This window comes from Falco punctatus (genome assembly GCF_963210335.1).
Source record: "Falco punctatus genome assembly, chromosome: 6".
NCBI classification, from domain to species: Eukaryota; Metazoa; Chordata; class Aves; order Falconiformes; family Falconidae; genus Falco; species Falco punctatus.
In genome coordinates, this window is record NC_137585.1 from 84,812,370 (window position 1) to 84,837,653 (window position 25,284).

At 38.6% G+C, this 25,284-nt stretch overlaps 1 protein-coding gene across 2 annotated transcripts in view; it reads right to left on the reverse strand.

The window, feature by feature from the left end:
• Positions 1-24,357, reverse strand: part of ZNF800 (zinc finger protein 800) — a 54,595-nt gene extending 30,238 nt beyond the window's left edge. For both annotated transcript variants that reach the window (XM_080393937.1, XM_080393935.1), the window contains exon 1: positions 1-24,357. This exon is cut by the window's left edge and continues 15,688 nt beyond it. The gene's annotated coding sequence lies outside the window, so the exon portion shown is untranslated.
• Positions 24,358-25,284: the final 927 nt, after the last annotated feature.

The window sequence follows — 25,284 nt, forward strand, 5'->3', positions numbered from 1 at the left end:
GAGTAAGGGTTCCATACATGTTATATTCTGAAGTGATTATTTTAAAACCCACAAATATTTTTTCTTTCTTAATTGGACAAAAGCGTTCACATGGCTTGGGACAAACTCATTGCCTAGAAGCAAAGGCAGAGAGGCACATAATCTACAAGCCCTTTAAATTAAAATAGGATTGGGTAGAGAAATGTTCCACTTCATCCTTCCCTTTGGAGTAAGCCAAGATGTAGCAAATGATGGCGGAATAACTGTGAGGGATATTACTCATTCCTGATGGAGCAGACCAGGAGAAATCTGTGCTAAGTGCATCAGTATCATAAATGAGCCATCTGAGCCATCAAAGTTCAAAAGTTTTTATCATTCCACCTAGAAATCTGCTAGAGAATCAGAAGGACTTCTTTTATAGTTGTCCCTCTCAATGTACATAATCCTTTGACATGCTTAATGTTCCTTGATTACATGTGCTGTTTCTCCCTTTTGTTGATTGGCAGTGATATTGTTATGCCAGAAGAGGTTTAAAGTTTTTGTAATTCACCGCCTTGTTGCAGCCAACTAAGATCAAGGTCTTTGACTGTCTTTGCTTTGACTCTTGAAAGTTTGGTTTATTTAACCCTATTGTTTTCACCCCTTTTAGAAAAAAAAATGGTTTTCATTTAGATTTCCTGTAGATGTCTCATATGGTTTTATGGCACCCCTTCTTGTCCAGCTGCCAATCCCGTGATCAGTGTAATACACAGTTCTTAAAGAACTGGCCCAAACAGCTGTCTGATTCCTTTCGTGTATGCCCAGGAAAAACATAAGTGTATACATCTACCCCAAACCAATGCTTCATGTTGACTGTCAAAGGTGATAAATAATTTTGTTGTGGTTTTTCCTGGTTAGTCCTGAAAGGTTTTTAACTTCATTTATTATTGTTTAATTTTACATGATTTTAACAGACTAATAATATAAATATGAGTCCTGGTGTTGCCTCATCCTGCTGGAGAATACTTATAGAGGATCTAAAAAGGCACCAAACCTTTCCCTGAAGTGTCTGTTCATTATTGGAGATATTTTAATAGGGATTAGTAAGTAATGAGTAAAAGGGTAAGAGAAACAAAGATAAACAAAAATGCCTTTTTGCTCTGTGGCTGCTTAACTTTTTTTCACTTATTGTAATTCCGCTAACTCACTAGTCACTGTAGTTGAAACTAAGAAAACTGTCAGAAACTTGTTTTTAATAGAAAGAAATACCTTCTGTTTTCTGCACAAATCACAAAATTATAAAGTATGTTCAGAAATAAGAGGTATTTCAGAATTTGATTTTACAGTATAAAACAGCAATGTCTATACGCTAAAATAGGTTATGAAATTATCTCCCATAATTTCTGTAACCTAAAATTATTCTACAGTTTTAAAATTCAATTCTAAATATCATCTTCTAAAGCCCTAAGCTTAATTCTGCTAGAAGTACTACAGACTACTGCTGGAGACCGTAAAAGCTACATTAAAAGAACACTGAAGTCGCAAAGCTAGTATTCACCCAGTGCTCGTATTGCACTGAGCTCCTTTAATGACCAATTCTCCAATAAACTGTTTTCTCCTCATTGTGCAGTGTGTCCTATGCCCTGTTTATAGCACACAACTCAACTCCTGCTCTGAGTTACTACTTTTCTTAGAAGTTCTTCCATAATATACATCAGTACAGGAACTTAATACTTCCCAAACATTTATTTTCACAAATGAGATTAGAGATACTACCCTCTTTCCTAACTACGAAACACACAAAGACACTAAGGTCAAAAGTACTTACTAATTTGAGTACTCAGTCTGAGACTTTCATGATGTGATTTTCCAGTGTAAGCAGCATAATACTGACTCCATTAAATTCAAAATGCAGTTGCTTTAACTTCAGAGGTTGCTATGAGGACTCTCAAATGAAACTGCAGTGTTTCAAGTCCAGCATCCATAAAACAAATACAAAATTGATGATCATATAAGGTAAGAAAAGCCTAGTTTAAGGTATTTGCATGGTATCTAATTATGTGACAGAGACAGAAAGTAAAAGTCATTCTCTGCGGTTGCCCCATCAGACCAGACGAGGTTTTCCCTCTTTCTCTTTCCTTTGCAGACTGCCTGCCACATCTGATTGCTTGTCCTCTGCAATTTAATGCAAGAACAGCCAGCCTTTTGGATCCTATAAATTGTATGCCAGTAGCGGCTGAGTAACAACGCATAAAGTACTCCAGGAAGATTTACAGGCAACAGAAGATAATGGCTTCCTAAGAATCCCATCAGTCCTCGCAGAATGAGTCTGCATTAGGTTGCAGCAATGATAATCCTGGGTTTATTTCTCACCATGCCAAGGATTTCAAGAAACAAACACCTTCAGTAAAAAAAACATTCCTACCACTGATAATGTCAGAACTACACAGCCCAAAGGACAGAAGATACCTTTGAATGTTTGAAAACCTCTATATCACTTAAGGATTGTTGGTCCATCTGTGACACCTTGGTTACAGCCTCTTCTCTTAGCTTTTCCTTTTTATCATCTAGTCTGCCTAGAGAACTAGTCCAGACTTCCCAGGTACTGCTGGTGCATTCCGTGCTCCATCACTCAACACAGTCTCTTTCACCTCGCAAGCTCAACTGGCTGAGTTGTGCCCCTGCACACTGATTGTTTCAGTCTGCTCTCTTCCTACCCTGCTTTCACAGAGTAGAATTCTTGAGCCATCAACACTTGATTCAGTATACGTCCTCTTCTATGTGGTCCAAGCATAAATTTTGAGCATATAAAGCTGAAAGCACATGACAGTTGACAACAGCAAACCTTGCTCTAAACCAGTTCACCCCAGTTAGTTAGGAACTACAGCTTCAGACAGTTTCTCAGCTTGGGCCTGAGATGCCCAGTGCAGGGTCTTTCAGAACTTTGGCTAAGAATCTTAGGTACATCTCTGGTAATATTGGCAGAGTAACAGTTTTACAAAAGTCTCTAAGTTGACCAGCTGTGAGCAGACATAAAGATCAACAGCACAGCAAATTTCAAGAACACTGCACCAAAGTATTAAGACAGTAGAACTTCTAAAATAATTGTCAGACTCCTTAAAAAAAAAAAAAAAAGACAAACCCACATAGTTCTCCTTAGCCTTGTTACAGGAATGAAGACTCTTATTAGTCAGTCTTAAAGTAGCAAATTTTGAGCGCAAACAGTTAATATTTGAGATGTGAGAAATAAAACCTGGATGTTATAAATGGGAAAATGTCAGACAACAATATAGTAACAATGGGAAGTGCTGCCTTTACCACATCATTACAGAGCCTGGAGCCTCCCTAATCCCATCAGCTTCTGTCTCCCTTTCTGCTTCCACTGAGCTGGAAAGTTGTGTTTCCTAGTGCAGTGCCTTAGACAAGCTCCAGGACGATACAAAAACTAAGAAATGACCTAATGAGGAACAGAGGAAGGAGTGAGTGTGTGAGCGCAAGGACTAGTTGTGTCTCTCATGATGGAGGCATTTCCCTTTGCTATGAATCAGTAGACAAGTAGAGCATGCTCTTGTGGCAGGACATGGAAGAAAGATGTTCACTTCCTTCAGTCATATGGGAACAGTCCCAAATGGCATCTATGTCTTAAATCTTTCTTTTCTTGCAATTATTTCTGTCTCCAGTCAGGGAGCTTGGACTAAGATTGTTTTACAAGAGTCCAAGCTTCCTGACTAGCGACAGAAGCCATAAGTGGCAGAGGAGAGTATATGTAGGAACAAGGATAAGCTCTTTCAAACTATGTTCAGAAACTGTTCAGAATCACAGAACAACTACGCTCATGGATCCCATTCCCTGGTGATTCCACAGGACTTCATCAATCTTGCATAAGCAAAAGCAACTCACTTGAATTAGGGATCAGGATAAGAGATCCCAAATTGTAATACAATCCCCCAGATTTCTTTAACTGCTTAGGAGACATAAAATGATGTTCCTTATTCTCTCATCTTTCTTTACATTTAATTATCTGTGCTCACTCACAATGCCGAGAACCCATCATATATTTTTTTTTTTCATTCTGTGTTAGCAGATTTCTAAAGGAAGGCACCAGAGTTGACTTTAGGTCCCCGTGTTCTTGGCAGACATGCTAAACATCAGGGTGGTAAATGCTGTAAAAAGAATACAAACATAGTATCTTTTACCTTTCCTTTAAAATAATAAAAATCCTTAACTCCTGACTTGATTTTTGTTTGGGTTTTTTTGTGTTGGTTTTTTGGTTTTTTTTTAAAATGGCCAGCTTAGGTACCCCACTCCAAAAATGGCCAGGCAATGCTTCCCTGCAACCCTGACTTAGATGCACACTTTCTGGCAAGGCAAGGGTCTCAGGAACCTTCAGTTTAGCTCTTTTGCTCAGCAATCCAGTGCCTGTTCTGCAGTCCAGTCTGAGGTGCTCAGCTGCCTTTGCACTGTTAAGCACACAATGTATACATTTTGGAGGGAAGGAAGGTATTTAAAAGTTAGCCATACCAAGGCGAACTGTAAACAAGATTTCTGTGGAACAGATTCACAAAATTACATAGGAGCACAAATTTCTCACAATTTAGCTTAAATGCATGTACCATTAAGTACTTTTGAAAATCTTTTCAAAATTACCAAAGTCCCAGGCAATATAATAGATGCAGTTTTGTTGCAACACTCCTGAAAATTAAGATGTTATATACTATAAACTAAGATTATAGTGTTATTTCTTAAGGCATTATTCTGATCTTCATTTTGATTTCTGTAAATTCATAGGAATTTGTAGACATAATCAACTGAGTTCAAGAACTTTCCTTTTTTCAACATCCTTTTCCACACATTCCATCAGAATGATGTTCTTTCTTTTCTTTCTCTGCTCTTACTAGTTTGTTGAGTTTTCTTAATTCCTTTAGAAGGAAATTTTTCTCCTCAAAAGGAGTTTGCTTTCTGGACCCGAGTCTTGGTGTTAGTTCTGATGAAGACTCCTCTACTATGTTGCAGGCAAATCTGTACACTCAGCTTTCATACTTCGGGAAGCTAGAGCCTGCAATTATGCACAAAGACCTTCTCTCTCCATCCCACACAAAAAATTACCTTTTTCCTTCCAGCAGTAGAAGGTGAATCAATGCAACCTCCGCTCCTTTCACAGACTGACTGCTACTGTGGGGTGGGGAGAAGGTACCACAAAGGTTGATGCTGTCACCAAGGTCAGGGGAAAAGGGGCAGAGCAGCAGATGCCAGGCCTGCTTTGGACTGCAAATGCAGGAAAAAATGTGCAAGTATTGGAAAGTGTGTGCTACTCAGACAGTCTTTCCCATCCACCCTGAGAAAGAATAGCAGATATATGGAAATGTACTGCTTGGTTGATTCCGTTCATGGGCTCTCTGTTGAATTACATTGATCAGAGACAATAAAACACTTGTGTATGTTCGATTTGCAGATGTTTGTAAAATGCCTTGAAATCCTGACACACAAAATTTCTTTGTTAATATCCACTCGATAATTGTAAATGATGAATGGATATGAATAATAGGGTTCTACTGTAACAGCAAGCATAGTAGAAGCAGTGGCTGGTATGTCCAACGTCATGTCACAGTTGTCATATCAGGTGGTAAAATTTGTATGCAGTATAGTACCTCATTGTAGTAGTGTACTCATAAATCAAAATTTTCCATTTACAGGAATTTGTTTGCATTATGTTTTGCAAGTGAGTCACTAAACAATCACTACTTACTGTTTTCACTGTTCAATTATTTTTTTTAATTCCACTGCTATATTTCTTGGAATTGTTTCATATGACAGATGGTGAAAGTTTTTCAGTTCTTTGTTGCAGTCTTCATGGTCTATGTCTTTGGCCTTCATTGTAGAGCCAGAACAACTACTTTTTGAGCAGAAAAACAGTACCAGGAGTTTTAGCTACATGATTCAAAGATAAGTAGAACTGTTCAAATAGTTGCTATAATCAGGCACTATTATTATTTGTTCAGATTTGTAGCAGGAGACTTTGGCTTGTACCAACCTAACAAAAATCAGTCCCTTCCCAAAAAGATGTCAAAGATAAAAGAACCACAAAAGAGATGGTTGCTGACAGAGATGGGATCAGAAAACAATGAGGCAGTGGTCACAGCACAGTAACATGACACTGTCCAGTCTTTTAGCAAACATTATACAAAAGAAGAACTTTGAGAAGGGACTTGTGGCTATTGACATGGTTCCAGATAGACACAAAGATTTCCTCACCAGCATGCAGGGCAGCTGGAGCATAACAAGTAATGTGCTTGTCTGAAATCTCAGCAATGGAGTGCTGTAGGCTGCTGTCACTCACAAGCAGATGTAGATATCCACATTTTGATAGGGAATATGAGAAAGCTGGCTGGAAAATGGTGTTAGCAGCAATAAGTAGGTTCTGATGGAGGAGAAACCCATGGAGAGTGGCCACAGTCAATGTCACAAAAAATGTTCTTTTGGAGAAATGTGATCAAGAAAAGGCAGGATCAAGATCAGAAAAAGAAAATTCAGTCTTACAGAAAAATGTAATCTTATATTTTACACTACAGGTTTAGTTGTGTTGCTCACTAGAAGAGGATACACATCAGAGACAGTCTTAAAGAAAAAATACTGCAACTCATACATAATAGGTATGCACAGAGAAAGAAGGTATCTGTTATCAGTTGGTATGCTCTGAGATAAGGTGGTGTTGATTACAGTAGTACAAATGATAGAAAGGAGAGTTTGAGGGAAAGACTTAAGAATCTTGTTCAACTTGAAGTAGCAGTCAGGAAACACTGGAAACATATCCAGTATGCCATAAACTGTGGAGCTCTGAAATAATGATAAATGAGCTACATACTGAAACTTCCTGTACTGCAAATAATTATTTAAAACCAGTTAAAGAGAGGCATTACCAAAACCCCTAAGATATTGAGGACAGCTATTACTGTCAAACTGTCATCTCCTAAGAGCTCTGGAATATCTCCTCTAAGTATTACAAATAATTGCTAGTATGAAACAAATGCTGAAGGCCTAATTTTACGTGCCTGTTTCAAGCCGAGTTCACAGACATCAGGTTGATTAAGTCACTGGAGAAGTGCCCAATAACATTTTAGTATAATAACTCTTGCTATAAAAAGCCAAAATGTGTATTTTTAATTGCCTGTTTTAATAATCTTTTGATAAGATGTTTTACTTGAAGTTAATGTGATGCATAATGTTATATTAAGCTAAATTAACCAGCATCTTTTGGTTATGGTTGTGCTGGAAGAGAACTTGTGAGTACATGTTCAGTCTCAGTGCTGTAATTCAGACCAGTATCAGAATGGAACTGGAATGAATGACATGGAATGGGCCCATTGCTGAATGTGTCCTGCATAGACATGGGAGTCTGTGCTAGTAAACTGCAGGCAGAGCTTAAACCCAGCACATCTTAGAGGCCACCTTTGTTAAAGACTGAATGACGCCACCTCCTGAATATGCTGCTTTAGTGATTTTAACATCCACAGTAGAGTGCATTACTGCTCACCAGAATGCTTTTGTAACTCTTCAACTGATGATAGTTGGAAGTGTTTTTAGATTTAGACAGTAACAGCTTGCCAGACAATTAGTGAATGTCAGGTTCACAATTAATGTATTGTGTTCCTAGAACATCAAAAATCTAATGTTTGTCACTTATGCCTGTTCCAAAGGGAAAGGTAATTTATGTTGACAAAAGAAAAAAATAGAAAAAAGGGAAAGAAGTCACACAGGAAGGAAAGGAGAGAAGCTAGGGTAGAAGTAGCCGTGTTTGCTTAGATGGAATTGTATGTCACTATGTGTATTGGGATGTTGTACTTTACCAACACACTGAGGCATGCAGAAGCACACTAGAAGTTTGTTGCTTCCATGCCTAAATAAACATACTAGCTTTTGAATCAAAAAACAAAAGCATTCATCCAAGAGGCACTTCTTCTCATTCACGGCACTGCTGAATTACTCTGGAGAGATTCTACAAAAACATTACAGAGCAAGGATGAATAGTCACCCGATCTCAAACCGTGGAAAATATAACAGTAAACTGTAAAAATGGCCTATCTTTATTTTGCCTGGGCTTTGATTACAATCACTGTTGGGTGGCTTTTTACTACTCTGTCTGCATGCAAAGGCTGGACACAACTGCAGGCCTTACACTTCCCTGCCTGGTTCACTGAACAGATGACACCAAGCTGAGTGGTGCGGTTGACACACCTGAGGAACAGGATGACATTCAGAAGGACCTGGACAAGCTCAAAAAGTGGACCCATGTGAACCTCATGAGGTTCAACAAAGCCAGGTGCAAGGTTCTGCACATGGGTCAGGGCAACCCCTGGTATCAATACAGGCTGGAGGATGAAAGGATTGAGAGCAGCCCGGCTGAGAAAGACCTGGGGATACTGGTGGATGAAAAACTGGACATGAGCCAGCAATGTGCACTTGCAGCCCAGAAGGCCAGCTGAGTCCTGGGCTGCATCAAAAAAAGCATGGCCAGCAGACTGAGGGAGGTGATTCTGCCCCTCTGCTCTCCTGTCATGAGACCCCACCTGGGGTACTACATCCAGCTCTGGAGCCCTCAGTACAAGAAAGACATGGACCTGTTGGAGCAGGTCCAGAGGAGGGCCACAAGGATTATCAGAGGGCTAGAGCACTCTGCTGTGAAGACAAGCTAAGAGAGTTGGGGTTGTTGAGCCTGGAGAAGAGAAGGTTGTGGCCTTCCAATATATAAAGAGGGTTTATAAGAAAGATGGAGACAGACTTTTTAATAGGCCCTATAGTGACAGGACACGGTGTAATGGTTTTAAACTAAAAGAGGGTAGATTCTGACTAGATATAAGGAAGAAATTTTTTACAATGAGGGTAGTGAAACAGGAGAACAGGTGGTAGATGCCCTGTCCCCAGAAACATTCAAGGTCAAGTTGGACAAGGGTCTGAGCAACCTGATCTAGTTGAAGATGTCCCTGCTCATTGCAGGGGGGTTGGACTAGATGACCTTGAAAGGTACATTCCAACACAAACCATTCTGTGATTCCATGATTGATGCTTTTATTCTATGAACAGAATACCTGCAGATCAGTAACGGTGACGCCTAGAACTCCAAAGGGATGGAAGTGCAGGCAATCAGAAATCCTACCTTCCGTCCACAACAGTGACTGTAACCAGCTGACACAAAAAACATGTACACTATAGGAATACACACTGGCAACAGTAGTAGTGCAGATGTATCTTTCCTCCCTTCGACCCTCAATTATGTGACACAGAGGAGGCTATGCAGCCCCTGCCCATACTGCATCTGCATCCATGCTGTACTAATATTCACACAGCAGGAACATCAAAAAGCTTAAGGAACCCTGGGAGTCATTGTAAAAGAGTAAATATAAGGGTGAAAATCTGCACCATTTGCATGGCAGGTCAACGTGTATGGGCTGTAGCACATAACATCTTCACAAATAAAAGAACGCTGATTGTGTATTTGCAAACTACAGACTTTTTTCTGCATAAATACATTAAGTGACATTTATGGCAAATCTATTACGTACTCATGTCAAGAGAATAGAGCCCATCTGTACTGCAGAGATGTAATTAGCATTAATTAATATGTTCACATTGTCTGGTGTTCGTATATTTTGCCCTGAAGTCATAAATGTGGCATGGCATTTAGTGAGGCAGTATTCATGAGCCTTCATCTGAATTCCAAATATTGGGATTTTGTGATGCTTTTAGTGCCCCTTGTTATTAACTGTTTCTGAGCATTTATGGAAAGGGAGTTTTGTTCATTGTGGTGTTTGAGAAGTTGCCATTCTTCATGTTGTTATAGGCAAACAAATTTGCGCAGCAATTGATACCCTAGCATAAAAGTAGACAGTTACAATTATCTTGTGGCACAGATAGAGTAACAAAGAAATTTGTATTTCACAACCATGAAAAAATTAACAGCAAATGTTTGAGTAGGTTATTAGCAAGCTAGAATAGAATCTGCTCATCCAAGCCATTTCGTAAACAACATCTATAATACTAATTGAAAGGATATTGCAGGTGATTCAGGAACAAATGTATATAATCTACAATAGCACAGTTTTTACCATGAGAGACCCTCAAACCAGTGAATCCACTTGCATACCCTGCTCATGACCAATGTACGTTTGTAGAAAAGGTGTTCCTGTTCTTACGAAAATACTTTATTGGCCTGTGAGACCCTCTATTACCATATTTTTTTCTGTCACTGCAAACCTCACTTCTGGTTCTAGTCATTCTGATGGCGTAGAAAGTACATCCAAAGTACATTGGACTGAGTTTCTTTGGTGGAAGTCCTTTAAGTGAGTATTAATGCTCTTTAACAAGTCAGACTGTGTGGAGCTGCAGGTACTTTCTGCATAATTTTCTATAGAATTTCCTCCCATCCCTCCATTTCCAAGGGCTTCTTCACAACCGTTTACTTTTAGTTGTAACCAGTTTTTTTCCCTTCATTTGCTGCTGCTGCAAGTGTTAATAGCTGAAATTGCTGGATAAGCAGTTAAGTGGATAGCTTTCACAGAATTACTGGCTGATTGCCCACATAACTGGAAGTACCTGGGCTACCTTAACAGTAGCTTAGTATTTCTACAGTGAATGCAGCATCCACAGATCCAGCAAAAGCCATGTATACATGAGTGGGTTAACTAGGATTTTAAACTGTCCAAGTTTTTAAAACCCACAGACATGATTCAACCTCTAGAAACAATATGGCCCTTCTCTAGCAGAGACAAATTTTCCCTTGGATGCATCAGAGGCAATTTGGTCACTTTTTAATTGATGCCTTTTAATACACAGACTGTTTATTTCTCGTGCTTTCAGATACACAGCTTACTTTATTGTAAGCAGCTGTCACAAGTGTGATTTGATCCAGTTTTATACATCAAGCCATTGTCCATGTGTCCATTAGTGCCACAGCCTTGATGGGATTTGTGTGAAGCTTTTGAATGTTCCCAATGCTCATTTAGAGTATGACCCCATGCACCTTTTTCTTGGCAGCAATCAGGCCTTAAGGAATCATCTTCATGAGCATTAGACATCTATTTACTGCAGTCTTAGTGGTGCTGACCCAATGGATTATAAGGCTGCGTGGAAACTTGGACCAGTTCACTGACACAACTGAAATGCAAGTTGTCAAGAAGAATGGCTATTCAATGCATGATCTGGCTTACCATAAGAACTCAAAAAAAGTCACAGCATGAGTGAAGAACCAACAGGGAACAGGAAATCTTTATGTGGAGGAACGAGTGCATAGTAAGTCTGTGCAGATACACGTACTGAGGGTGTACTACCAGGAGCTAGTTTAATCCAACCACTAAGATTTTGAGCCGCTAATCAAATCAGTCTTTGGAGCTGTATCATCACAAAGTGTGGTCACACTCACTTTAGCAAGGCTGGTGTAGGTCGCTGCTCTTTAGTCAGAGTAGGTAAGCTGCCAGGAAGAAAGTTAACTCATCTGAACTGACTGTTTCATTAAAGATAAACCTTAAAACAAACCTTCTGAAGCCAGTCATAGGAAATGTATCACTTGATTTTTCACCTGTCTTTTCAATTTGAGGTACAATATCACATTTAAAGAGCAACATGATTTTTTGCAAATCATAAAAAATAGAGGGGAAAGAGACAGAAACAAGTTGTGCCTTCAGTGCAGCCAACACTTTTTTTACATTAGAAAAGGAATCTTTACTTCCTCCCAGCAGCATCTTTGTCAGTATCCTCAGGGTTTAAACAGGGTGAAAGTCCCTCTTAAAAAGGAAAGACACCTTATTTTTCTTCCTGCTTGAAATGACTCCACATGACTATCACATAGTCAGGGACAGTTCAAGCTATTGGACTGGGGAAACACCTGTGGCATAGTTTTATTCTTGTAACACAGCTAAAAGAAGAGCGAAACCTCCTGCATAAACTTTGCTAGGCTAGCTGCTTGGGCACAGTAATAACTTTATTACTTGCCTCTTTGTGCCCAGTTATGACTCTGTCTTGCATCAATATGCAGGTATCAGTGCCTGCAAAATCAAAATTTGAAGATATTAGTAGAAAACTACATACTGAGTATGTGGAGTATGTTATATGCAGATCTTGTATATGCAGAGCTTGAGGGTTTTTTCCATTTCAATTTAAATTTAGTAAACCTTTTATTTCAGCTTAGTAATTTTGTTTATGCCAAGTTTGAAGTATTACATTCAACATATTTCTGAGTTATCCAAGAAGAAATAACAACTGAGCAATTTTCTGAATATACGAAAACCACAGGGTTCTCACAATATTCAGATCATTAAAAATGAACTGAATGGATTTCCTTTTAACTTTGGAGAAATGTTCACATATGAGTGAACAAACATAAGAATTTTCAGCTGATATAGTCACATTCTGGAAAAAATTAAATTGCTGAAAATGAAAGAGTAAAAATCCAGGACACCTTTTTTTAAAGGTCTGTAACTACAACAAAAACATTGCAATAAATCACATGCAGAAAATGAAATGTTGCATATCAGCTCTTTTAAGTAGGCCTGTTTCAGGAAAGCATACGTAAGCTTGTATGTTACTCGAAGCTTATGATAAGATCCTACTCAAGTTAGACTACTGATACTTACAAATGCAAGGGTACGTAAGCTACTGTTTTTAAATGAGTCATAATTATCTGATTAAATAATCACCTCTTAATTGCCTGTCCACTATTGCAAACAGTAGTTGCTACAGTAGAACAAAGAGGTTACAATGCAAATGATAGAAAACACATAATACAAATTAAATTTTAATCACATCCCTATGGAAGATGTTTACAAAAATATCTTCAAGTTTCTGTCCTGAAAATCAACAAATAGGCAAAGGTGTTTATAGATGTGATTATGTTTTTTTCTCTTTTACTCTGTAGAAGGCTTATACTGGAACTGACATTCAATGTTCACTTCTTATCTAGTAAAAAATAACTTCTATATAGAAAATTATTTGTTCAAGGAGTTTGTGCAGAAAAAACAAAAGCCAGAAATTTCTCCACTGGTGAGAATGAGTCATTTTTTGTGTGTCCTTTTAACATTATATGTGAAAATCAAAATCTATAGGGGTAACATAATAGGCCTAAACTCCAATATTAGGCACCAGACCTCCTTTTAAAAAAAGGCTGAAAAAAATACTACATTTAAAAAAAATAAAGATTTTTGCCTGTAAGCATGCATTTTTACCCTACATTTTTAATGACATTTTCAGGAAGGAAGTGAAGGAGAGATTATGCTTCCCAAAGGAAAAGTCTAGCTTGACATTTTCCAAATGTGTGGGAATTTTTTCATTAAAAAGAAAACAGAACTGGTGAGGAAAGCATACAAGCATCATATCATTTGAATGTAAATGTCTGCTGCCCCTCTGTGGCTGTTTTTAGAGTCTCTTGAGGTTTTCAAACAAATGTAGTTAATATCTGATTAAATGTACCTGATATAAAGAATTAGTACAACATATATGTACCATTTGAATCCTATGTAATTTCTAAAATTGAATCTAGATCATAAACTAGAACAGAATGTGACTATATCAGCTGAAAAACAAAAATCTAGATCATGTTAGGACTTTTTCAAATGTAAAAGACATAGCTGTAAGTAGAAGCCACAAGAAGCAGAAGCAGTAGTTGTGACATCCTAAAACAAAAATGAGTCTCTAAAGCATAGGGTTCTTTGGTTTTGAAAAAGGGCCTACACATTTCCAACCAGTTTGTATTTCATATCTAAAGGAAAAAATAAACGCCCAAAAGCTCATCTGTTTTTTCCAGCTATATCAATTGATCTAATAAAAGTTGTTACGTTTTCCTACAACCTGATCCATTAATATATAACCACAGTTTGAGGGATTTATTTTGACCTTGGAATTCCCTGGGTCAAAGTACGCTGTTACTACGGGCCTCTTTGCTAGCCCGATGTGTACAAGGACAGTGGAGGGTGGAGGAGCTAAACTGTCAGCCAGGTGTGCAAGGGACAGTGCGTATGGCTCTGGATGGCTCCTGCGAATAGCTTCAGTAGAGGGAAGAACGTGGAATCCAGGCAACCCTTGAGCAGAAAGAGACAAGGTTAGTCCTGGGAGGTACCCAAGAAGTATTCTGCACATCTACTTGTAATGTACTTCCAGATCTACTTGTAATGTACTTCCTCATCAATTTCTGGTTTATTATTTTCATCAGTTAAAAATTCTCTCCCACTTACTTACAGTCCATTGTATGAGGTGCTGGGTTCCTTCAATGCTTTCTGAATGTAATGAGAATCAAAAATGTTTTCCACTCTGCAAGAAAGGGCCTGGAGTTCGAGACAATCCACTGATTGTTTCTGCCTACAAGCAGCCTCTTTTCCCCTAGTACAATGTGCAGGGCTCAAACAATACTAGACACAACATGACTCCAGGCCAGCTGGCCACATTTTTGTGTATATCCATGCAGGAGTCAAACTCATTCTGTGATGGGAGCCAAAAGGACATTTTCCATTAAAGTCCATGAATCGGGACTACGAAGTTAAGCATAATCTGAAATTTATGGGGCATAAACTGTTACATTTGGCATTGCCTGGAACGAGGTCTTGATGTATTCCATGGTGTCATGGTTTAACCCCAGCCAGCAACTAAGCACCACACAGCCACTTGCTCACTCCCCCCTGGTGGGACAGAGGAGAGAATCAGAAGAGTACAAGTGAGAAAACTCATGGGTTGAGATAATGACAGTTTAATAGGTAAAGCAAAAGCTACACACACACACACAAAGTAAAACAAGCAATTCGTTCATTCCCGTGGGCAGGCAGGTGTTCAGCCATCTCCAGGGCAGCAGGGCTCCATCACACATAGCAGTGACTTGGGAAGACAAACGCCATCACTCCAAACATCTACCCCTTCCCGCTTCCCCCAGCTTTATATGCTGAGCATGATGCCCCATGGTCTGGCATATCCCTTTGGTCAGCTGGGGCCAGCTGTGCCAGCTGTGTCCCCTGCCAGCTCCTGGTGGGGTGGGGTGAGAGACAGAAAGGGCCTTGGCTCTGTGCAAGCGCTGCTCGGCGGTAATGAAAACATCCCTGCGTTATCGACTCTGCTTCCAGTACAAATCTAAAACATAGCCCCAGACTTTTTAAGATCAGAATAATGTAGAAATACTATTCTTAAAAAGCTGTGTGTAAAAAACATACAGAAATATTAGAAAGTTCTGCCATTTTCTTCTGTGCAAATGGAACAGTAACATTTTGAAAGACAGATGATACAGCTCTCTTCAAGTTCTTTAAAATTATGCAGTGTGTTCTTATGCTGAATCCTGGAGGAGTTTGTGTTTATTTCTCATATTTAGTTCCCAGCTGAATTTTAGCCAGCCATATGTATAAAATCACCATCTATTTTTATGAAAGTCACACACGATTCTTTTAAGACCATTTGCTGACTTGCTGCTGAATTTCTGAAACACATGCAGCTCCTGAATATGTTTATTCTGAATATGCTTATTGCAGACAATATAGATTTCGCAGTTGGGTTCCTAGTCTAGCATGGCTCCTGATCAACATCCAGGCAAACAAGGTTTCATAAAGCCTTAGGTCTCCCCATCTTGAATTGTATTATCTTTAGTCCCTAAAAAATGTCGACATCCTTTTAAAAGCCACTGCTGCAATAGGTTTACAGAAACGAATCCTGCACATTATCCAAATTGCTAGCCCATATCCTGAGTATGAAGATAAATTCCTTTAATTTGTTTAAGGCACATGAGACATTCCCATCATTAAGTTCCATTTGCTCTTGCATTATGGAACATCTTTTTTAAAAAATCAGGGGGAGCTGATAGCTTTAGAGAGCACATCTGTAACTGGAGTCACCACAGTAAAGATATTATGCATCCTGTGTGCTTTAGCAACATAGGGCTCTATGATGTGTTCCTGAATTAAAACAGAAATAGAGGACAATAGGGAAATAGCAGGGACTATTAAATGCCAATGAACATCTGTATTCATTATGTTTACTTTTCAGACGCAGACACCACCTGTGGTATATACAGCAGTGAACATAAATCTTATCATCCTGGTTATTTATACACCACAGAAGGTATAGCTACAACATCACTTGATTGTTTTGACGCGAGCTATCACACTTTTACCTCACTGCTGTTGATAAGCATTACAAAACTAGGGAGTGTGATAAGCATTACAAATCTCTCGAGAATACCCGTTTCCCAAACCGAAGGGACCGAAGAGATTGTGCATCACTATCCAGTCCCAGAAGGGTGGGGAGGGAGTTCCTTGGTGATTCCCCAAACTCTTCTTCAAGAATAGTATTTTTAAGACAGCTTTTTTTCAATTAAAAAAAATGTGTGTTTTTTAGAATATGCTCTCTTCCAAAGGATAAGCATTTATTAAAATATTTTTGTAGTAATATTCATTTGCTTAACAGTTCATGAAGCTTTAAAACCACTTCAGGGGTAAATCCCAAACTAAATGTTTTGGCTTGGAAGGTTACAGACTAAGGGCTATATACACCATGTGTGAAATTCAGGCCAATTTCATTAGCTTCAGTGGGATGAAGTGTTAACATCAGTTCACCAGTGATAAGGATACTTCCTTAAGGTATAAATGGATTCAGTTTAATATGAACAAAGCCAGTACCAGTGATGCACTAAGGAGTTGTCAGGCTGAGTGAAAAAGTAGAACACGTTATTTGTAAGCTCTTAATTAAGACCCTGTATTCCACCTTCTCAGCTGGTGAGTTTTTATCAAACCTTGGCATTTTTCAAAATCCAGAGGGAAAGAAAGACTCAGTAATGCTTTGCATTTCAGGCAGTAAGCTTTGCCTCAGCATACTACTAGACAATACAATCTATAGTAAAGTTTGTATTTCTAGATGCAAACAATTAGTTCTTACATTAAGCCAGTCTTTTGTCAAACATCCTCTAGACCATTAATTAATAAACACACTGAGAATCCAGCATGATTTTTAATTCTATCAGCAAAAAATGGCCTTGGCGCAAAAGTAGTTAGACAGGATTTTATTTTTTTTAATGAAAGTTTCCATATCCAAAAGGACAATAAGGCTATGAAATAAAAGTTTCAAGGCCAATACTTCCATTATTTATACTTGGAATTATACTACTTATATGAGTGGAAGAACAGGTCTTTAAAACTGTTGTTACAATCAGTCTTTCAGAGGACTGTACAACTTTATATATTTCTAACTATAGTAGCCCTGTAGCATAATCTTTCTTTTAAAAGTCTATGAGGTTTCAGAGAGGTAGGTTTGCCCAGTCCGTCAATCTTTTTTACAATATAAAGAGAATATTTTATTGTTACTTAGATGGTATATACCATATGAGGTTGCTCTGTAGATACATATTCATCTTATATATGTTTATGTCTCCAGAAGACTCAAGACTTTTCTTCCTCCCTTCCCAAATGCGTCCTTCACAGGGCAGTCCTGCATCTTTTTGCTTTCACATTCCTTCCTTATTATAAAAAGTATCTAAAAAGAGAAACGGAAATAGAAATCAAGAATTACAAACATTAAAAAATAAAATCCTATACAGATTAAAAAACGGACCACCTACCTTGTGAATCAGCCCTATAGCAGTTGTTCTTAGAATAGCTTAGACTCAGTATTCAGGGTTAAAGGGCCTGGTCTCTTGTTCCTGCTTTCTTCTGCACACCAGGAAAGTAAATCTTGCTTCATGGTTCTTGCTTTTGTTGTCATCATATAAGGATTTTCAACATGGAAATATTCTTGTGAGTAGAATACACCAGTCTCCTTGTTGTAACATCCGATGGGGAAAACTCATACGGTTTTTATAGCAGAAAGCACTTCCTTGTTTGCCATATATTTTTTTCTTGGAAGGAAGATCTTCAAATAGTCACTTGACAGAACCAAGTGAGGAGGGGATTCACACAGTAATAATATTTCAGATTTTCTGGTCACTTGTAACTCTTGCATAAGTAGCATTGTGAACTTGAAGTCAGATAACTCAAAAGGGAGAATATGGTGGAAAGTATCCACCTGCAGGGAAACTTGGAAGATCCATCCAAACCACACTAGATCCTAGGTTTATGCAGATTTTTTTATATTTCATAAATAGCAGTCACAAATTTACATTAAGAAAAATGCTTGTTATTTGAAAGCACTTTTGCCTTCGTGAGGTTACATATTTGGTGGGTTGACTTTCACTGGCTGCCAGACACCCACCCAGATGATGTCTCTCACACTCTCCTTCCTCAGCAGGACAAGGGGGAGAAAATAAGGTGGAGGGAAAAAGTTTGTGGGTCAAAATAGGACAGGGACATCACTTACCGCAGGCACAACACACTCAATTTGGGGAAAATTAATTTAGTTCATTGCCAATTAAAATAGATTTGAGTCGTCAGAAACAAAGACAAAAATAACACCTCCCTCCCCCCAGCCCCAACACCTTCTTCCCAGGCCCAACTTTGCTCCTTCACTCCTGACACTTCCACCCACCCCGACCTTCCAGCGCCGCAGGGGGGTGAGAAACCGGGGTCTGTGGTCAGTCCTGACAGCTCCTCTCTGCCAGTCCTTCCTCCTCGCACTTTTCCCCTGTTCCAGCGTGGGTCCCACCCAGGGGCTGCAGTCCTTTGGGAATATCTGCTCCTGTGTGGGCTCTCCACAGGCTGCAGTACTTCAGGAAATATCCGCCTGCTCCACCGTGGGCCTCCACAGGCTGCAGGGGAATCTCTGCTCCAGCGCCTGGAGCACCTTCTTCCCCTCCTTTATCTCACCTGGTGTCACAGGGCTGTTCCTCACACTTTTTTTCTTCACTCCTCACTGCTGCACAGTGTTTTGCCCTTTCTCAAACACACTTTCCCTGAGGCGCTGCCGCCATGGTGGCTGTGATGCCGCATGAAACCGGCTGGAACCAGCGATGCCCGGCCTGGGGCAGCCCCAGCCACCCCTCACAGAGGTTGCCCCAGCCCCGCCGCCAGCGCCGGGGCACTGGCACCCAGCACATTACATTGAAAATTTACAGGTTTGAGTATTAACAGTCTCTTCTGCTGCCAACACGAGTAGCTCCCTTGTCCTCTCAAAGGAGTACAACTTTTATTCAGATGGTGGCATGATGAAAACGATCAGAAAATTAAAGGGCTCAAATTGTTAAAGATGGAAATACCAGACTTCGGGTCATGATGACAGACAGACAACAAAGGAAAGTAATGAGAAAATACAATAAGGCATGTTATCTTGAAATTATAAGGAAATTATATGGTTATATGGTCTAAACATTTACCCACTAAAATCAACACCATTGAAGTGAAACATGAAAGCGTGGAGTGTATTTCCGATGAGACGGAAACCAGCAGAACGTTGAGAGTGCCTACACCAGCCTCCACCGTTTGGAGTTTCAGCAGATTTGCCCCTGCTAGCAGACCCAGAGCAACGGGAACCATGAATGAAATACCCTGCAGGTGGGTCCACATGGGCATAAGTACACTACGTATGACATCTGGACCTGAGGGTCTTAAAAGGTTACTCATCTCTCATTCATCACCTGTGAAAAGCACAAGAACTTCAGGTATGTCTATGTTAAATATATACCATAGGGTTTTTTAAAAAAAAATATAAGGGAATATTGCAAGGAGAAGAACCTTTGTAATCTTTGTAACAGTGAGGCGCAAGCTGTAAAAAGGCCTGATAATCTGTCACTGAACGCAAAACTGCGATCATGTTCATGGACACAAAAAGCTGTGCAGCAATGGATGTTACAAACATATCTGCAGGTCTCCATCACAGTCACAACACCCTAACCCCCAGCCTTTGCTTCAACATTCTGCAGACATTAGGACATGTTAGTGGGAGTTTTATATGAATAAACTTAGCAGCCACGTGACCAAGATATTAGCAGGGATATAATTTGCCAGAGGGAACCTCTGCAGATATCACTGCTGTTACGGCTTAACAAATCCATTGTGAATAATTGGACAGATCAAGCATCATCCTGTTCAAGAGTTGTTGAAGAGTAGTAGCTTACAGTTTGCTCAATTATATTTGTTATTCAGAGTCATCCAGTGGATAATTAGATGAACGAGTTTTGCTCTGAACATTGTTCGCAAGCAAGCAGTTCATACCAACATCTGCAATTTGAAAAGTTTCAATTAGATTTCACTCCTTATGTGGGTCACATACTATCGGATCTGACTCCTGACAGCATGAGTATTGCTCTTAGAATCCAGAATATGACATTAAGATTTACTTACAAATTCAAAGCATAGTTCAATCAAATATTCTCCAACATTTTGCACTTCAAAGTTAACATTTTTGTGAACATTCCTGCCTTCACAAAATGCTGCAGAGAATAATCTCAAAGCACCAGCAACAGAAATTTCTCTTTTTTTTTCACTTTTTAGTTTCGACATATATTTATGATTTAAATGTGAGATATTTGTTGAGATCAAATGCTAAATTTAAGTAAAACAAAGCATAAAAGTAATTTGAAAATATCTGAGCAATGATGTATTTTCGCTGCACTCATTATCCGTGTGCTGTAGACACAGTTAAACCCTGAAGCACTCAAAATGCAGTGCTTTGACAATTAAAATGGTATTTTTTTTTCCCTCCTACACAATTTTTTTGAAGCTGTCAGATGCCATTTTCTTCAAGACTATGTGGTGTACCTTATGTTTAGGAATGGATAATTTGGAAAATTTTTGAAAGCAGGGAAACGTGAATTTTTAAAGTTCGCATTATTTTCCAAGTTTAATATTTAAAATGAAAATCTGCAGACCCTTCCTCCTAAATGTGATTCAGATCTTATGTCTGCATCAAAGCAAATCAGAAATGTAAATGAAGCCAAAGAAAGGAGCCAGATCTGGTAATATTATAATATGACAAGGAAAAATCCCTAATCTATGAAGTAATGTAAAATACAGGCGCATTGTTTTCTTGTTTGTCCTTGTCTATGATTGTGAATAATCCATATGTGGTAAGAGTAGAGGTAATATCTTGGATAACACCATTAAGAAAGAAAAATAAGAAATTGAGCACCATGTTACCAAGCAAAGAATGGTCAGCCTCTGCAAGGAAACCAAGGATAAAAAATGCACAAAAAGTAGATTCTACCTCACTGCTGTATTATTCTCCATGAAATTTCCGGAAACATGTTTCAACTATATCATGCACCAGTGGCAAGAACCTTACTAAAACGAAACAGTTGGCAACATCAAAGAAAAGATGAAAACAGTGTTAGCACAACTGTGGTATAATTGCTGCTGCTACACACACACACACACCATCTGCCTAGGAATAGTAAACACACAAACAGCAAATTTAAGTCTGGAGAAGAGGAAGTCACTTAAGTCAATGACTGTTCAAACTGCAGTAACTTCTATCTTCCTTTACTCAAAAAATATCCTTAGAGGGACTAGGGACAGGAATATTATCTCACTGTACTTTCCATTCCTCACCTTCAGTACACAAAAGCTCAGAAAGAAAACAGATATTTAGCTCTCTAACAGGAGTCAAATGAATTTCTGTAAAAACAAGAACAACAAAAAAGTGAAGCAAAATTATGATGCTGAAAAGTTCTACATTATGTTCTATATTTCTCAATGAACCAAACTTGCGCATATTTATTTTGTGGAATGAAAGGTGGGTGACAGAGACCATTTTCTTTCATACAAAGCAATTTGTCAGTCAAAGAAATAATACATTATAAATTAAACATTTTTCTTTTTAACTCTGGCAGAGACCTTTGGCATGTTTCCTATTCTGGATTACATTTTGCTTATCTTTACTAGGTCAAAGACATAGTACAAAAAATATCCCCCATTTTGCTTTCCATTTAGGGAGACAGGGATTTTCAGGGCCAGTCCTAAATCTGGAGAGAAGGAGCCTCTCATTAAGTGTTGTCCTGGAAGGGGACAGCAATAGACAGATCAGGTCTGTCTGGAAGTATTTTTAACAAATAATTTGAGATCTAAATTGATCACCTTAAACAACCTAGTTCTTTTAGCAAAACCAACTGTATCTAAATAATTTCTCACAGGTATTTAGCCTCTTCTTTAAAATCTTGTCTAACATCTTTAAACCTCATGTCTAAGTCGTTATTTTAAAATCCCTAATACCACAACTGCCTTTGGCAAACTTTCTCAGGGTTTACATATTCTGACTGCCAGAAAAAAAACCCTGATGTTAAATCCGAATTTCCTTTGCTGGCGTTTATTGCTATTTCTTGTCCAGTCTCCAGTCGATGCAGAGGATGCTTTATTCCTTTCCTCTTTACCTATTCTATATTTTATCTTTTCCATACCACAGGATTTATTTACCTTCAGACTCTGTTCTTTAAGCTAAAATACATCCCCAACAAAATTAAAAGAATTCCAGCTTCCGGTTCCATCAGGAAAAGACACACAAGTCTCAAGAAAAGCTGTGATGACATTTTGCAAGCTTTAGCACTTTTCAGCTGGCAAATTGTTGCCTTGCATCTTGGCTGGTTGCTTTCCTCTTTTTGAAAAATGTTTGATTGTTTTAGAAAATAATTTATTTCTTTGTAAGTGAAGAACTTCCTTTAGTCCTCTGCTGAATTTAATTTGTGTATAATGTATTTTTAATTAGCAGCTATCTGCTTCAAAACATGTTTCTTCAGATTTTTGACATTAATAGACCACAGTATCAAGTTTGTCATATCACAATCTGTAGCTATGAAAAAGTTATTGTATCACTTACAGAGAATTATACACTCTAAAAATAGTCAAGATGAAAAGACTTGTCAAGAAAATTGTATTAACCAAGATACATAGGAAAGAAAGCATCTCAATTATAAATAGGTTCAAAAACCAGTATTACTGTTACCTTCTTTCAGCAAGAAAATTAATCTTTAAAATATATCTCATCTGATGGAAAACCCCTAAGTCTGTGACCTATTCAGGTGACAGTTTAATCTATAAAGACTGGATTTAAGCTTAAATAAACCATTTTACTTGCCACTGTAATAGACTAAGAGCTCATGGTCAGTGAATTATGAAGGGGAGTAACTTACTGGAGAATGAGCAGTAATTTCTTGGCTTGCATTAACTCTACTGCTTGTACTTGTGCAAATACAATTCTCATTGTAGACTGTTCAGATTATAGTTCATTTCTGAGCACCTAGACTTCATGTTTCATATCACTCTTCTTCATATAACCCCCATCCTATGACCTTTTGCATTCTCTCAATTAGTAGGTGGGCTCTGCTCGTTTTGAGAGCTGCATGTGCAGAATCACCTTTGGAAGACTGCTACTGACACTGCATTTTTTAGCGGCCTCACTGTTAACAACATTCAGATTCAAAGCCGACAGATAAGAGCAGGAAAAAGTTGTTTCATTTGCTGGAGGCTTTGGGGGCTGAAAGTGTGGTAGACTGCAAGTGATCTACAGTTTATGGGCCCAATGCTGTAATAAGAGCTATACCCTGTGCAACTACCTTCTGGGCCTCACTAGCAATGATTCTGGGATAATTAGGCTGTTATCCTGAAAGATTTTAAAACCTTAATTTCAGGGTATCACTCTTGCCATTTTAAGTTAATTTCTTGATTTTTCTTTTGTATTTCTCCATAGGCAGTTCATATTGCCTTTGATCTATCTTTCTCACCTTGATGCTTCATTTAATTTTTACGTGGTAAAGGTAGCCAGTTACAGCCTTTTTAAGGTCACGTAATAAAATAAAAGAATAATCAAATTAGTCCACATTAACGAATCACTGACCAGAAGCAATGCTGTCACTTGGTACGGCTTGGGAGCTTTTCAAACGAAACGTGAATTGATGACACAAATCAGGCTTTCTACTTGATATGATTCAAGGCCAGCACAGGAACATGACAGAAGAGGGAGTCCACAATGTGTTGCGCTGATTCCCAAAGGCAAATACAGAACCAGCCTATCTCTGGGGCATAGCACCTTAAGGGAGGTATCTATGAGAGCCTAAAGCTCCTGGCTACCAGTTTCCAGAGAGTTCTGGCTTCAGGAGACACTGCTTTACACAGGTGTGGCTTATTGTCAGCAAGGTGATCCCTGCTTTAAGAAGCAGCTTCTCACAGACCCCACTAGAAATCTGAAACTTAGCTAAAGTCACGGACTAGGAATCTACTTTACAACAGACAAGGGACCATCAGCCAGCAATTTGCCTTTTTGATAAGCATTCTTGTGTCTTCTCATGAATTTTAATTAATTCATTTAATCGCTAACTTGAGAAAGAGTGGAAAATGTTTTCCAGAATGTGAATTTCAGTGAGTCCGCTCTTTTCCAGAAAACATATGCAAGGCAAGGGTGTCCCCCTGCTATGGAGGAGAAACAGACTATGGCAGGGTCTCCCAACTATCTGCCAGTGGTCACCTTCTGTGGATGTCCTGCTGCTAATTAATGTCATTCTATAGTTCATTCTTAACACAGAAACTCATCTTTTTTTTTTTTTTTTTTGTGGCATGTCTAACTATGGCTTTCATAAGTTTTGTGTAGATGACTTTGTGGCCTAAAACATTATGTTTGTGTAGTTTCCTTAATCTTTTTACCTACTATAAAATAAATAATTAAATCCTGTGTTCTATGCTAATTAAAAACACAGGAAAACATGGAATGGGCTGCGCAAAAATAATCAGACATATCTCACTTATATCAGTTTCAGGCACCTGAAAGGTCAGAAAATATGTTGCTATTAGAAACAAATACAAACAAATCTCCAAAGAGTGTTCAGCCAATATCTTGGTCACATGGTGACGAAACAGCAACTTGGAACAGCTGTTGTGGTCAAGCAGGGTTAAAGGCAAAGGACTGGTTCCCTTCTCCACCTCACTTCAGAGGAATTTCTGCTGACAAAAAGCCAGTTTCTTACATACAATCAGGCCCAGCCACCACTCCTTGAATAGAACAATTTGTCTCCATTTCCAAAGCAGTGCTTGTCCTAAGCTGCAAATATGTTCTTGCATTTCTGAAGCATCTTACTGTTTACTTCAGTGGTGGGAAGCTTTAAGGGAAGGCTAAGGGAATGGTGCCCTGGCTCTGTAGCATTTTTCTATACAATTTCTATGATTTCACCTTAGAAAGTCATCAATCACACATTTTCACATGCACATTTTACAAACTGGTGGCTTACAAATGGTCTGATTTGCACATGAGATAACATTATGAATAATTGATATTTAGTAAGTAATGATACATTTCAAACTTTGTAAGATAATTTTAAGTGTCATCAACGCAAATTAAAAACTTTTGGAGCTTTTACAAAAAGTTCTTCTGAAGCTTTATGTATATATATATATATATATATGTACATTTAGAGAAAACTAGAAAATAACAGGACCCCAAACCAAAAACATCTGCTAATTTGAC